The sequence below is a fragment of the Somniosus microcephalus genome, chromosome 4, assembly GCF_052327205.1.
Source record: "Somniosus microcephalus isolate GS21.2 chromosome 4, FLI_Smic_1.0, whole genome shotgun sequence".
Classification (NCBI taxonomy): Eukaryota; Metazoa; Chordata; class Chondrichthyes; order Squaliformes; family Somniosidae; genus Somniosus; species Somniosus microcephalus.
In genome coordinates, this window is record NC_140990.1 from 28,387,404 (window position 1) to 28,400,121 (window position 12,718).

The window sequence follows — 12,718 nt, forward strand, 5'->3', positions numbered from 1 at the left end:
AGCTGTGTTTAAATCAGAGTTCCCTTGGAGATTCTCTGAGAGAAGGAACTGGCCAGCTTGAAATTCGAATCAGTAAAATCAGTGAGAAATTTCCAATTAGCAGGTTTTGACCATAGAGTCAATGATTACAGCACAGAAGGCCATTCGGCCCGTCGAGCCCGTGCCAAAACATCATAGCTCATCAGGACGGGGATTGAACCCGCGACATTGGCGTTATTAGCACCATGCACCAACCATCTGAGCAAACTGACCAATATCAACTCCCACAGGGATGGGGAATTCTAGAATAAGGAGGAACCGGTCACGATTTGAAAGGTATTAAAGCATTTGAGGGGCCCTTACATTTGGGATCTTTCTTTATTTTGTCCACTCGAGGAGTTTGATAACAGGCTTCCTCCTGTGAATGTAGAGCTGAATTATTGGGCCGTGATGTGTTTCCTTGTTGATCTTCTGTTAAATACATTTCCTGAGTTAATTTAAATATAAACCAGGTTCTGAGGCGTGATGCTCTATTCACACATCGAAGGTGAGAGAGATGCTGTGGGTCACACGCTAAGTCCAGTAGCTGAAAGTGATTAACAGACTGGGTTTTGTGTTTAGTGATCCCGGGCGTGTTACCGATACCTTCCCTGGATACCAAGGCTGGGAGAGGCACTCTGGAAGGTTTGGGGAGCTGGGACTTGTCCATGAGAGTAACCGAAGGTATGAGAACTGAAACAATCTAGAGTTAGAAAGGAGAAAAGGCCCAAAAATGCAGCAGTCGGTAACAGGACATCAATCAGTTTGTTACCTTGGAGACGTCAAGGACTCCACACAATGTGTGTTGGAAACAAAGCTGATTTATTTGGCATATGTCCAGAAGATTAAACTCCAGCCCAGTTAGGGAGTTATTAACATCAGAAACATACCCCAACTATCAGAATGAACATGGTTCAGTCCTGGATGTGATTAACAGCAGTAATAACAGCAGAATCCAACCCCTGCAGTCAGTTATGAACTCGCTGGTGTTTCAGTAGGCTGGATGACTGAGTGAATCCCTTCCCACACACGGTGCAGGTGAACGGTCTCTCCCCAGTGTGAGTGCTTTGGTGTGCCAGCAGATCATTTTTCCTTTTAAAGGTCTTCTCACAGTCAGAACATTTAAATGGTCTCTTATCAGTGTGAACAAGTTGGTGTGACGTGAGGTCAGCTGATGAAGTGAATCCCTTCCCACACACAGAGCAGGTGAACGGCCTCTCCCCAGTGTGAACTCGCTGGTGTGTCAACAGATCCCTTGTGCTTTTGAAGCTCTTCTCAGTGTCGGACCATTCTAAAGGTCTCTTTTTGGTGTGAACAAGTTGGTGTGCAGTGAGGACGGCAGACTCTGTGAATCCCTTCCCACACATGGAGCAGGTGAACGGCCTCTCCCCGCTGTGAGTGCGTTGGTGTGCCAGCAAAGAATTTCTGCTTTTAAAGCTCTTCTCACAGTCAGAGCATTTAAAAGATCTATCATCAGTGTGAACAAGCTGCTGTGCAGTGAGGTGGGATGAAGAAATTAATCCCTTCCCACACACAGAGCAGGTGAACGGCCTCTCCCCAGTGTGAATACACTGGTGTTCAGTGAGGTTCCATGAACGAGTGAATCCCTTCCTACACACGGAGCAGGTGAACGGCCTCTCCCCAGTGTGAATACACTGGTGTTCAGTGAGGTTCCTTGAACGAGTGAATCCCTTCCCACACACGGAGCAGGTGAACGGCCTCTCCCCGGTGTGAATGCGCTGGTGTTCAGTGAGGCTCCATGAACGAGTGAATCACTTCCCACACACAGAGCAGGTGAATGGTCTCTCCCCAGTGTGATTGCGTCGATGAGTTTCCAGCTCAGATTGGCAAGAGAATCTCTTCCCACAGTCCCTACATTTCCAGGGTTTCTCCATGGTGCGGGTGTCCTTGTGTCTCTCCAGGTTGGATGATCGGTTGAAGCCTCATCTACACACAGAACACATATATGGTTACTCCCCACTGTGAAAATTTTCCTCATATAACAGATTCTACAAACAATACTAATTATGATATTCATACAATATTATAGTTGTGTAGTAAAGTTCTTCTGACAGGCAGTGTCCACCAACTGAGCAGACCGATAGTTAGCAGATCTGGGAGGCACCACAAGGTGTTCCACCTTGACTGCAGCAGTCAGCTTTCTTATCCCCGGGGTTCGGACTCTCAACCAAGCTGCTAACTGCCCCTCTATTAAGGCCCGAAAAGTAGAGCCTGCGTGATTCTTGTTACATCTGTCAATCAGATCATCCTGTTGAAGGAAAGTTACAGAACAAACAACCTCAAACTAAACTTACAATTAATGAACTAACAAAGGGCCTCCATCGAACGGCAAGCAATATTACTTCCAGCTGCATTCCTTTTACAGATGTGCTCGCTCTAACTCGATCTTCCGTAGACATAGGCTTGGCAGATTGTGTTTGTAACTAACAGCTCCTTCAGTATATTTTCTTCCCACAATTGAGTGTTGTGCCTCAGGAGTTAATTGGAACTGTAAACTTCTTAAATTGATAGTTAAGACAGATGGCTTTGCCCATTGCCTGGACAGCACAATAATGTTTATGGACCTCTCCAACAGGGAAGGTCTCTGTGCAGAGAATAACAACAACTTGCATTTATGTAGCACCTTTAAGATAGTAAACTGTCCCAAGGTGCTTCACAGGAGCGTTAAACAAATTTTCTACACCAAACCACATAAGGAGATATCAGTGCAAAAGAGGTAGGTTTTAAGGAGTGGCTTAAAAGAGAGAGAGTCGGGGAGTTTGGGGGAACGAATTCCAGAGCTTAGGGCCCAGTAGCTGAAGGCACGGCCGCCAATGGTGAAGCAATTAAAACTGGGAACGTGCAAGAGGCCAGAATTGGAGGAGCGCAGCAATCTGGGAGGGTTGTAGAGCTGGAGGAGGTTACAGAGATAGGGAGGGGTGAGGCCAAGGAGGAATTGGAAAAAAGCTTCAATTCTAGAGAAAGTAGGGACAGGGTACATAATTTGGATGATCAGCCATGATCTCATTGAATGGCGGAGCAGGCTCGAGGGGCCGAATGGCCTACTCCTGCTTCTATCTTCTATGTTTCTAGGCAGTTTATCTTTTAATTCAGAATCTAGCAATTCTAGTAAACATGCAATAGCAAAATACTGTGAATGCTGGAAATCTGAAATGACAACAGAAAATGCTCGAAACACTCAGTAGGTCATATGTATATCAAATAAAGAAAATCTGTCCTGTGTTTAGAATTTCATTCTAAATCTAATTTAATCATGACAATATTTTCATTTTATTTTCAGACTTCTAAAACACTATTTCCCACACTCGGTCCCTCCCTATAAACTGTCCCTGTGTAATATTTCTCAGTTTAGGTGAAGGATGCTCCCTGACCAGTCACCATTTCGCCTCCATTTACAGACGCTCCCTGACCAGTCACCATTTCTCCTCCATTTACAGATGCTCCCTGACCAGTCTCCATTTCTCCTCCATTTACAGACGCTCCCTGACCAGTCTCCTTTTCTCCTCCATTTACAGACGCTCCCTGACCAGTCACCATTTCTCCTCCATTTACAGACGCTCCCTGACCAGTCACCATTTCTCCTCCATTTACAGACGCTCCCTGACCAGTCTCCTTTTCTCCTCCATTTACAGACGCTCCCTGACCAGTCACCATTTCTCCTGCATTTACGGATGCTCCCTGACCAGTCACCATTTAAGAACATAAGAACATAAGAAATAGGAGCAGGAGTAGGCCAATCGGCCCCTCGAGCCTGCTCCGCCATTCAATAAGATCATGGCTGATCTGATCCTAACCGCCAATCCACTATCACAGAACCATCTCCTGAATCTAACAGAATTAGACACACAAAATAGGAGCAGGATCAGGCTACACGGCCCCTGGGCCCGCTCCGCTACCCACAGGGCCATGACCGATCCGAACCTAGACTCATGTCCAAATTTCTGCCCGCTCCCCGTAACCCTTAATTCCCTTTACTTCTAGGAAGCTGTCTATTTCTGTTTTAAATTTATGTAATGATGTAGCTTCTACAGCTTTTTGGGGCAGCATATTCCATGGACCTACCACCCTCTGAGTGAAGTAGTTCCTCCTCATCTCAGTTTTGAAAGAGCAGCCCCTTATTCTAAGACTATGCCCCCTAGTTCTAGTTTCACCCATCATCGGGAACATCCTCCCCGCATCCACCCGATCCAACCCCTTCACAATCTTATATGTTTCAATAAGATCGCCTCTCATTCTTCTGAACTCCAATGAGTAGAGTCCCAATCTACTCAACCTCTCCTCATATGTCCATCCCCTCATCCCCGGGATTAACCGAGTGAACCTTCTTTGTACTGACTCGAGAGCAAGTATGTCCTTTCTTAAGTATGGACACCAAAACTGTACGCAGTATTCCAGGTGCGGTCTCACCAATACCTTGTACAACTGAAGCAATACCTCCCTATTTTTATATTCTATCCCCCTAGCAATGAAAGCCAACATTCCATTGGCCTTCTTAACCACTTGCTGCACCTGCATACTAACCTTTTGAGTTTCGTGCACCAGGACCCCCAGATCCCTTTGTACTTCAGTACTTTCCAGTTTCTTGCCATTAAGATAATAACTTGCTCTACGATTTTTCCTGCCAAAGTGCATAACCTCACACTTTCCAGTATTGTATTCCATCTGCCAAATCTCTGCCCACTTACTTAGCCTGTCGATGTCCCCTTGCAGGTTTTTTATGTCCTCCTCACTCACTACTTTCCCTCCCAACTTAGTATCATCTGCAAACTTTGATATGTTACACTCGGTCCCCTCCTCCAAATCGTTAATATAGATTGTAAAGAGTTGGGGACCCAGCACGGACCCCTGCGGAACACCACTAGTTACTGATTGCCAGTCTGAGAATGAACCATTTATCCCAACTCTCTGCCTTCTGTTAGATAGCCAATCCTCTATCCATGCCAGAATATTACCCCCAATCCCGTGATTTTTTATCTTAAGCAATAATCTTTTGTGTGGCACCTTGTCAAATGCCTTTTGGAAGTCTAAATACACTACGTCCACTTGTTCCCCTTTATCCACCCGATACGTTACTTCCTCAAAGAACTCCAGCAAATTTGTCAAACATGACTTCCCCTTCATAAAACCATGCTGACTTTGTCCTATTAAATTATGATTATCCAAATGTCCTGTTACTGTCTCTTTAATAATGGACTCCAAAATTTTACCTACCACAGATGTTAGGCTAACCGGTCTATAGTTTCCAGCCTTCTGTCTACTGCCCTTTTTAAATAAGGGTGTTACATTAGCAGTTTTCCAGTCTGCCGGGACCTTTGCTGAGTCCAGGGAGTTTTAGAAAATTATTACCAATGCATCCACAATCCCTACCGCCACTTCCCTCAAGACCCTAGGATGTAAGCCATCAGGTCGAGGTGATTTATCTGCCTTGAGTCCCATTATTTTACCGAGTACCACTTCCTTAGTGATTTTGATCGTGTTTAGCTCCTCCCCCCCTTTAGCCCCCTGTTTGTCCAGTGTTGGGATATTCTTAGTGTCTTCTACTGTAAAGACTGATGTAAAATATTCATTCAGTGTTTTTACCATCTCCATATTTCCCACCATTAATTTTCCGGTCTCATCCTCTAAGGGACCAACATTTACTTTAGCCACCCTTTTTCTTTTTATATAACTATAAAAACTCTTACTATCTGTTTTTATATTTTTTGCTAATTTACTTTCATAATCTATCTTCCCTTTCTTAATCAATCTTTTTGTTATTTTTTGCTGTCTTTTAAAGTTTTCCCAATCCTCTATCCTCCCACTAGATTTGGCTACCTTATATGCCCTTGTTTTTAGTCGAATACTATCCTTAATTTCTTTACTTAGCCACGGATGGCTGTCTTTTCTTTTACACCCTTTTCTTCTCAGTGGAATATATATTTTTTGGAAGTTGTAAAATAACTCCTTAAATGTACACCACTGATCATGTGTCATCTTACCCTGCATTTACAGACGCTCCCTGACCAGTCACCATTTCTCCTCCATTTACAGACGCTCCCTGAACAGTCACCATTTTTCCTCCATTTACAGACGCTCCCTGACCAGTCTCCATTCCTCCTCCATTTACAGATGCTCCCTGACTCACTTCCTTTCTGTCCCGGAGTTTGGCGCTTTGTTGAGATTCGGGCCGGAATAAAACGGGAACCCGCGGGTGGGGGCGGAAAATGTTCACTGCTCTTATAATCGGGCCTGGGGCTGCACTCAGGGTGTGTGAAGCCCGTGTCCCCCCGGGGTTCATGAACCCGCTCCCTGAGTTCTCTTACCTGATGTGTCAGCGGCTGCTGCCAAGGCCCGCGGATGCGCAGCTCATCTCCTGTTGTTCTGGTTTAAAGGTCAAGCCCCGCCCCTCACACACTCTGATTGGTTGGAGGACCCGCCGCCCGCTCGGTCCTCCAGGCCCGACCCGCTCTTCCTATTGGTCCGGAGCTCCCGTCAATCACCCGGGCAGTGTGAGCTGAACATGCGCGGGCCTTGGCAGCAGCCGCTGACTCATCAGGTGAGAGAGCTCAGGGAGCGGGTTCATGAACCCCAGGTGGGACGCGGGCCGCTCACACCCCGAGCTCAGGGAGCGGGTTCATGAACCCCGGGGGGACGCGGGCCGCTCACACCCCGAGCTCAGGGAGCGGGTTCATGAACCCCGGGGGGGACGCGGGCCGCTCACACCCCGAGCTCAGGGAGCGGGTTCATGAACCCCAGGGGGGACGCGGGCCGCTCAGACCCCGGGCTCACGGAGCGGGTTCATGAACCCCGGGGGGACGCGGGCCGCTCACACCCCGAGCTCAGGGAGCGGGTTCATGAACCCCTGGGGGATGCGGGACGCTCACACCCCGAGCTCAGGGAGCGGGTTCATGAACCCCGGGGGGACGCGGGCCGCTCACACCTCGAGCTCAGGGAGCGGGTTCATGAACCCCGGGGGGACGCGGGTCGCTCACACCCTGAGCTCAGGGAGCGGGTTCACGAACCCCGGGGGGACGCGGGACGCTCACACCCCGAGCTCAGGGAGCGGGTTCATGAACCCCGGGGGGGCGCGGGCTGCTCACACCCCAAGTGCGGCCCCAGGCCCCATTATATAAACACTCAACATTATCCGCTTCACACACACCCGGGGTGGGCCTCAGGCCCCGAACAAGTGCCTCCGGGCCGGGCGTTTGCCCCGAGTGGGGCGGCAGTTGCGGGGCTTTCTCCCGGTGACAGGCACGGGGTAACGGCCGCCATCGTGACAGGCTCAGGGGGTAGCAGGGCGCATGCGTGGCCCCTTGGCGAGGAACCAGGAGGAGAGAATCTTGTCAATTTCTCTCCTGGACTCTCAGTGATGGCTTTTGTAAACTCCTTTTACAGGCTGTGAGAAGGGCAGCATTTACACACTGCAAACTCAGACCAACAACAACAACTTACCTTTATATAGCACCTTTCAAACATCACAGTAGCGCAGTCAAACAATAATCGACACATATACTTTGTTTGTGGTCCAGTGCACTGACACAAAGTTCCTTCAGAACTGTAACAATTTTATTGCGGTTGCTGTGAAGGCTGCGCTCACTCTGCTCGTACACCTGGTCTCCAAAGGAGGCAAAACAGGACTAATGCTGCTGAGCTCAGCTCTTTTTGATCAGAAAATATCAACTGTTTAGCCTGGCCAGGAAATGCACAAAGAAGGCAGCAGTGCTCATTGGCTGCCCAGGAAAGTCCTATTTAGATTAAACTCCTTCACCCAGAGAGCGCAGAGAATGTGGAACTTGCAGCTACATTGAATAGTTGAGGCGAATAGCATTTATATAGCACCTTTCATGGCCACCGGATGTCTCAAAGCGCTTTACAGCCAATGAAGTACTATTTGAAGTGAATTCAGAATTGTAATGTGGGAAACACGCAGCCAATTTGCACACAGCAAGGTCCCACAAACAGGAATGTTTGTAAATAGCATAATGCATTTAAGGGGAAGCTGGATGAACACATGGGAGAAAGGAATAGAAGGAGACGCTGATAGGGTGAGATGAAGAGAGATGGGAGGAGGCTCGTGTGGAGCATAAACACCGCGTGGACCAGTTGGGCTGATTGGCCTGTTTCTGTGCTGTACAATCTATGTAATTCTATGTAATAAGAGGATAGAATGTTCCATAGAAACTGGAATTAATCTGTTCTGCATTTTTATCCTGAACTTAGTGATGTCTTTTGTAAACTGCTTTTACAGGGAATATCATACAGGGAATGGCTGCTGAAAGTTTAAAAGGCCAGTGCAAGCGCGGGCAGCGTGGAGTGCGGGCAGCGAAAGAGTGCTTATCTAGAGTTTGGTAAGTGTGAGAGTTCGGGCAAGTGGGGAGTGAGGGGCTGTTTTTGTCTTTCTTTTTAAAACCTTTATAAGTTGGTAAGTTCTTTTAAATAAAGGTGTGATCTTCACCTAAAATAGGGGCAGAGGGTCTTCTTAAATAATAATAAATTTAATTAATTACATAGAATGGGAGAGCAGGTGATGTGTCACTACTGTGAAATGTGGGAGCTGGTGGACACCATTGATGCTCACGGTGATTACATTTGCGATAAGTGTTTGCTGCTTGAGGAACTCCGGCTTTGTGTTGATGAGCTTGAGACCAAGCTTCAGACACTGCGACACATCAGGGAGGGGGAGAGTTACCTGGACTCTGTGTTTCAGGAGGTAGTCACACCAATTAGATTAATTAATTCAGATGTAGTCCGTGGTCAGGGACAGGATGGTGTGACTAGAAGTGAGGCAGGTAAGGGGATCCAGGAGGTAGTGTTGGAGGAGCTGCAGCCCTTGCTCTTGTCCAACAGGTTTGAGGCTCTTACTCCCTGTGAGGATGGGAACGGGGACTGCGGAGAGCATGAGCAACCTGGCCACAGCACCGTGGAGCAGGGGGCCATTCAAGTGGGGGGAGTTAAAAGAAATGTTGTAGTGGTAGAGGATAGTATCGTTAGTGGGATAGCTAGGGTTCTTTGCAGCCGAGAGCGAGAGTCCCGAAGGCTGTGTTGCCTGCCCGGTGCCAGGGTTAAGGACATCTCCTCTGGGTTGGAGAGAAACTTGGAGTGGGAGGGGGAGGATCCAGTTGTCGTGGTCCATGTTGGTACCAACGACATAGATAGGACAAGGAAAGAGGCTCTGCTGAGGGAGTTTGAGCAGCTAGGGGCCAAATTAAAAAGCAGAACCACAAGGGTAATAATCTCTGGATTACTACCTGACCCACGTGCAAATTTGGCTAGGGTAAATAAAATCAGAGAGTTAAATGCGTTGCTCAAAGACTGGTGTGGGAGAAATGGGTTTTGCTTCTTGGGACACTGGCATCAGTACTGGGACAGGAGAGCGCTGTTCCATTGGGACGGACTTCACTTAGCCAGTGTGGGACCAGAATCCCGGCAAATCGAATAACTAGGGCTGTAGAGAGGGCTTTAAACTAATTAGTGGGGGGGAGGTTTTAAGAGAGCGAAAAATAAAAATGATAGCGGAAAAGGCAATAGAGCAAGGTAGCAGTGGGGGAATTAAAAACCAGAGCGTGTCAGGAAGGGACAGAATGTATAATGATAAAGGTAAAGTAGTAAAAGGGGTAAAAGCAGGAATAAATTGTCAGAAAACATATTTGAAAGTTCTTTATCTGAATGCATGCAGCATTCGTAACAAAATGGACGAGTTGACGGTACAAATAACTACACATGGTTATGATCTGGTGGCCATTACGGAAACATGGCTGCAAGATGATCATGACTGGGAACTAAACATACAAGGGTATTTGATAATTAGGAAGGACAGACAGGAAGGAAAGGGAGGTGGGGTTGCTATGTTAATCAAGGATGGAATCACTGCAATAGTCAGAAATGATATTGGGTCAAAGGATCAGGATAGTGAAACAGTTTGGGTGGAGATAAGGAATAATAAGGGGAAAAAGCCACTAGTGGGCATAGTCTATCGGCCTCCTAACAGTTGCAACTCTGTTGGTCGGAGTATAAATCAGGAAATAGTTGGGGCTTGTAATAAGGGAACAGCTGTAATCATGGGGGATTTTAACTTTCATATTGACTGGACTAATCAAATTGGGCATGGCAGCCTGGAGGAAGAGTTCATAGAGTGTATTAGGGACGGCTTCCTTGAGCAGTATGTAACTGAACCAACCAGGGGGCAGGCAATCTTAGATCTGGTCCTGTGTAATGAGACAGGATTAATTAAAAATGTCCTAGTAAAGGATCCCCTTGAAATGAGTGACCATAATATGGTTGAATTCCAAATTCAGTTTGAGGGTGAGAGAGTTGGATCTCAAACCAGCGTACTGAGCTTAAATAAAGGAGACTATGAAGGTATGAGAGTAGAATTGACTAAAGTGGACTGGGAAAACCGATTAAAGTGTAAGACAGTACAAGAGCAGTGGTCTACATTCAAGGAGATATTTCACATCTTTCAAGAAAAATATATTCCACTGAGGAAAAAGGGGAGTAAAAGAAAAGACAGCCATCCGTGGCTTAGTAAAGTAATAAAAGATAGTATCCGACTGAAAACAAGGGCATATAAAGTAGCCAAATCTAGTGGGAGGATAGAAGATTGGGAAGCATTTAAAAGCCAGCAAAGAATAACTAAAAGATTAATTAAGAAGGGGAAGATAGATTATGAAAGTAAACTAGCAAAAAATATAAAAACAGATAGCAAGAGTTTCTACAGCTATATAAAAAGAAAAAAGGTGGCTAAAGTGAACGTTGGTCCCGTAGAGGATGAGACCGGGAAACTAGTGGTGGGGAACATGGAGATGGCAAAGACGCTGAACAAATATTTTGTATCAGTCTTTACAGTAGAGGACACTAAAAATATCCCAACACTGGACAAACAGGGGGCAATGGTGGGGGGGAGGAGCTAAACACAATTAAAATCACTAAGGAGGTGGTACTCGGTAAAATAATGGGACTTAAGGCGGATAAATCCCCCGGACCTGATGGCCTACATCCTAGGGTCTTGAGAGAAGTGGCGGTAGGGATTGTGGATGCATTGGTGATTATTTTCCAGAACTCCCTGGACTCAGGAAAGGTCCCGGCAGATTGGAAAACTGCTAATGTAACACCCTTATTTAAGAAGGGAAGTAGACAAAAAGCTGGAAACTATAGACCAGTTAGCCTAACATCTGTAGTTGGTAAAATGTTAGAGTCCATTATTAAGGAAACAGTAACAGAGCATTTGGATAAACATAATTTTATAGGACAGAATCAGCATGGTTTTATGAAGGGGAAGTCATGTTTGACAAATTTGCTCAAATTCTTTGAGGACGTAACATACAGGGTGGATAAAGGGGAACCAGTGGATGTGGTGTATATGGACTTCCAAAAGGCATTTGACAAGGTGCCACACAAAAGATTACTGATCAAGATAAAAAATCACGGGATTGGGGGTAATATACTGGCATGGGTGGAAGATTGGCTATCTAACAGAAAACAAAGAGTTGGGATAAATGGTTCATTCTCGGGCTGGCAATCAGTAACTAGTGGTGTTCCGCAGGGGTCGGTGCTGGGACCCCTACTCTTTACAATCTATATTAATGATTTGGAGGAAGGGACCGAGTGCAACATATCCAAGTTTGCCGACGATACAAAGATGGGAGGGAAAGCAGCGAGTGAGGAGGACATAAAAAACCTGCAAAAGGACATAGACAGGCTAAGTGAGTGGGCAGAGATTTGGCAGATTGAATATAATATTGGAAAGTGTGAGGTTATGCACTTTGGCAGAAAAAATCAAAGAGCAAGTTATTATCTAAATGAAGAGAAACTGCAAAGTGCTGCAGTACAAAGGGATCTGGGGGTCCTGGTGCATGAAACACAAAAAGTTAGTATGCAGGTGCAGCAGGTGATCAGGAAGGCCAATGGAATCTTGGCTTTTATTGCAAGGGGGATGGAGTATAAAAACAGGGAAGTCTTGCTGCAATTATATAGGGTATTGGTGAGGCCACACCTGGAATACTGCGTGCAGTTTTGGTTTCCATATTTAAGAAAAGATATACTTGCTCTCGAGGCAGTTCAGAGAAGGTTCACTTGGTTAATTCCGGAGATGAGGGGGTTGATGATGTATAAGGAAAGGTTGAGTAGGTTGGGCCTCTACTCATTGGAGTTCAGACGAATGAGAGGCGATCTTATCGAAACATATAAGATTGTGAGGTGGATTGATCGGGTGGATGCGGTGAGGATGTTTCCACTGATGGGTGAGACTAGAACTAGGGGGCATAATCTTAGAATAAGGGGCTGCCCTTTCAAAACTGAGATGAGGAGAAACTTCTTTACTTAGAGGGTGGTGAATCTATGGAATTTGCTACCCCAGAGAGCTCTGGAAGCTGCAACATTAAATAGATTTAAAACGGAGATAGACAGCTTCCTAGCAGATAAGGGAATTAGGGGTTACGGGGAGAGGGCAGGGAAGTGGACGTGAGTCTAAGTTTGGATCAGCCATGATCCTATTGAATGGCGGAGCAGGTCCGAGGGGCCGTATGGCCTACTCCTGCTCCTTGTGTTCTTATGTTCTTTATGTTCTTATATCATCAGCCTTTGAATGTGGAAGGAGAAATGTTTGCCTGTTCTGTCTGTGGGAAAAGATTTCAAACATCAGTGTGACTGGAAAAGCACTGAGACACACACACCCGAGTGAGAGTGTTCCAGTGCACTG

At 46.4% G+C, this 12,718-nt stretch overlaps 1 pseudogene; it reads right to left on the reverse strand.

The window, feature by feature from the left end:
- Positions 1-821: 821 nt before the first annotated feature.
- The window catches only part of LOC147118473 (uncharacterized), a 177,793-nt pseudogene continuing 165,896 nt past the window's right edge, over positions 822-12,718 (reverse strand).